Genomic DNA, 3,557 nt, shown 5'->3' on the forward strand with positions numbered 1-3,557 from the left:
CAACCTAACAATGGTTATAGTTCTCTAAAGTTCAAGGATATGGGTTAGTCAAATAGGGTCCAAGGTTATGAGTCCGGATGCATCGCGCGGAAGCCTTACCTTTGGAAGGGTTAGTGCATATGGATGGGACCCCGCAAGTTAAACTTGCTTCCACGGTTTGGTGGATTCAAAAACTCGGATGTACCCGTCGTTACAAGGAGAGTTCAATTGGGTAGATGGAGCGTGAACCCCTAGAGGGTTATGTCAATATGTAGAACACATATGGTTTCAAGAAAAGAGAGAAAAATTCAATCAGGAAGTGGAATCAAGCCACTAGTGCTAGAACTAGTCAAAACAAGAAGGCAGAGTTCTGGCTCGGTATTGGAAGAACATGGCGCCAGACTACAGAGATTGTCGCCAAAAAAGTAACTATGTTGCTAGACGACAAAATTGTCACCAGGCGACGGAACCACTTTTCAGACGACAGGCTCTGTTTTCTAGACGCTAGTTCCTACATGCCTCAGCAGGTATATGTGTTCTTAGAATTTTTCGGTTTTTGCAGTATTATTTCGATTCTAGTTGTGAAAGATATTTCTCAAATTTGCTACGTGTAAAAATCCTATGTTTTTTACTCATTTCGGATGGTCTATCCAATGAGGACCTTTTTTATGCCTATGAAAATAATGTTAATCAAAATTACGCACATGAAATACTTCGAACTTTTTGAGTATCATCCGCTCATTCTAAATCATTGCCAAAATAAAATTTTGGAATTAAAACAGAAATCCCCCCCAATGGAGTCGCCAAAAAAACAGTTGGGAATATTTCAAGCGTTACCCCAAACTTGAACCCCACTGTGATCATACACTAAAGCATGGTGGCGTCCAAAGGGTAGAAAACAAGAGCAAAAAAGTCGCCAACAAGTTTTAGGAACTTGTAAACCATTCACAGGGTGAAGGTTACACCCCTTAACGATCCATGAGATCATCAACTCCAATAGGTCGAGAACCAATCAGGGTTCAGGGATGAGGGTACGAATCCAATCTAAATGAGAAAGAACCCGCCCTATAAAATAGGCCTCTACTTTATTCTACTCGTATTCACGTCCGCTTTCTGACTAACATGCAATCATTAGGTTAATTTTAAACCTGTTTAATCTATGTTGGTTGAACATTAATGCACAAATAAAACTATTATTGGCGATCATTTGAATTAATATCATATTAGCCTAAACCAAATTATTGATTATCTTATTAAGCGTGATTTCAAGCACAAATTCTCTTTAAACATGCATAAAAGGCGTGATCAAGCAATAACAATAATATACATAAAGCAACATGATAATAACAACGATCACGATAATTGTAAATAATATCATCATAAAAATAAAGGTTAATAATAATAGCAAGATCCTAGGCATGATACGAACAAGATTAATAGCAAACCCTAGCATGTCACTAAACAATAAAGATCAAAGCTTTAAACCCTAAAATGATACTAACATGACATTAGAAAGAATAAAAGGCACCCTAAACATGAAACTAGAAAGCAATAATAACATCCTAACATGATACTAGGAATTAATCAAATCTAAGCATGCTTTCTACATTGAAATAAAAAAAGAGAGTAAGCTAATTACTTACTTTGAACCCTTTTACCTCTTTCTAATAACAAAATACAAGAGTTAGTAAACTTCAATAAAAATAATAAATCAAATAATTAAATCAAATAATTGAAAGAAAGAGTTAAAAAGTTTAGACTAGATTTGGGACCAAACCCTCAGAAATTATCAACCTTTCACGTCTAGGGTGAAGGCAACTTCGAACTTGGATAGGTGTTTCTAGATCTTGTGAATGCGGAATTGTGTTTAGTAAAAGCTAGCTTAGAAAGAGAGAGAGAGAGAAAACATGTATTGCTCGAGAGAGAAGAGAGAGAATTCTTAATGAGAATTGGTTGATTGAAAACGGAGCTCCAAGGACCCTATTTATAGGAAAATAGTCCAGAATCCGATAGAAAATAGTCATAATTTGAAGAGGAATAAAACTCCACCTTGTCGCCAACAAACAACTTTGTCGCCAGGCGACAAAATTGTCGCAAGGCGACAAAACTGTCGTCATGCGACAAAAGACAGTGTTTTTTTGCGGATTTTGTTTTTATCATATCTTTTGATCCAGAAGTCCAAATAAGGCTTAAAATATGTTCTTGGAAAGATCTTGAAGTATACTTTTAACTCAATTGGAATCAGATTTAAATCTTTTGTAGATAAAATGATATGGTCAAAATAGTGGGACAGTGTCTGTTTTGGATAAAGTTTCGTATTTCTTTCATATTTTTTTCGTTATAGCTCGGAATTAATATTATAATATATCATTGGAAAGATAATTTCAAGATATATCCACCATATAAATTTGAATAAAGATTATGTGGCGCGAAAATAAAATGTGGCTGTCTTTGAACATCTTTAAATTCGAATAGAATTAGGACTCTCAAAAAATGAAAATTTTTATAAAAGGAAAGTTTTTTATTTAAATCAAATTCCTTGACCTTATCTTTTCAAAAAAGGGTAATTAAGATGTTTTAGAATCTTATAAAATATTCTAATCAATCCTAATTAGTTTAGGGATAGGATTAGAGCTTTGGACCCTCCACATGATCATTGGGTCGTTGGTAAAATCCGGTTTGGGCATAGTATAGTATTTTGGCCATAACTTCCTCATTCTTCATCGGAATTAGACTTACAATAAATCGTTGGAAAGGTCTTTTCAAGCCCCATTCAACTACACCATTTTTGGACCCTTATCATTGACCAAAATAAACTAGACTGGACGTTTTTATAAATCGAGTATGTTTTCGAAAACAGAAAGAAAGATTTTTAATAAAAGTTACCGCAACACTAAACTTTTCACACTTTCACTTTATTCGATTATGATTTGACGTGAAAGGTATTCATCACTGGGTTTGGTTTTGGGGAGACACAAATGGGTGTCTACACCGGCCAATAATGAAAAGGTTGTTCGTCATCGGATTTAGTTTTGGGGAGACATTTTTAGGTGTCTACAGAAGCCCCCACTTTGATTGAGTTTGTAGAAAAATAGTTACAAAAACAATAGTCAAAGTAGTCGATAGGGACAAAAAACAATTTAAGACATTTTGCGATCCTAAATCACTCTATATACGCCGATACCTGCATAAAAATGTTAGTTCCATTGATAAAAGAGTAAAGGGATAGAATGCGTATCCGAAACCAGTGTATCGGTGAAGAATATGCTATAGGGTATCTAACACCAGTGTATCGGTGACAAATGACTTTGGTAGTTTTCTATGCTTGAAGAAATCCACCGGATTACGTTGTGATACTCTCAATGCTTGAGGATAGTCGATAGATGATTTATCAGCTTTCTATACCTGAAGAAATCCATCAGATGATGTTTGTTGAGATACTTTCCATGCTTGAGGAAATTCGATAGATGATATAATCGCTGACTTCATAGCCTTGAGTGGTGGCAACGACCGACAATTTTCCATGCTTTAGGAAAAACTAGTCTAATAATGAGATTGCAAGTCTCTGTGTATTGAGA

Source organism: Chenopodium quinoa, unplaced genomic scaffold (genome assembly GCF_001683475.1).
Source record: "Chenopodium quinoa cultivar QQ74 unplaced genomic scaffold, ASM168347v1, whole genome shotgun sequence".
NCBI lineage: Eukaryota > Viridiplantae > Streptophyta > Magnoliopsida > Caryophyllales > Amaranthaceae > Chenopodium > Chenopodium quinoa.